We start from the raw sequence: 317 nt of genomic DNA on the forward strand, positions 1-317 counted from the left end.
GGGCTGTGCCAGTAAACTCTTCTTCCACCTCGCCTTTCTCCAGTCTCTGCTCTCGTTTCACCTGAATGCCTTTTCAGGGTACGGTTTTGTTTTTGGCTGCAGAACCCCTGGAAAGCAGTGCAAACAAAAGAGGTAGGGAGTCTGAAGTGTGTAACTCTCCATGCCGCTTTCTTCTTCCACATATGGAGGAAGGTCGCTTTGAGTTCCCCTCTCGTGTTACGGCGCAGCCTCCCGGGGCCCGGCCGGTCACTCAGCGCCAGAAACAGCAGCTACAGCGGTCAGCGCCTCTCGCTTGGGTTTCATGCCAAGGAACGGGC

Source organism: Cariama cristata, unplaced genomic scaffold (assembly GCF_000690535.1).
Source record: "Cariama cristata isolate BGI_N322 unplaced genomic scaffold, ASM69053v1 scaffold19305, whole genome shotgun sequence".
In the NCBI taxonomy this organism is placed as follows: Eukaryota; Metazoa; Chordata; class Aves; order Cariamiformes; family Cariamidae; genus Cariama; species Cariama cristata.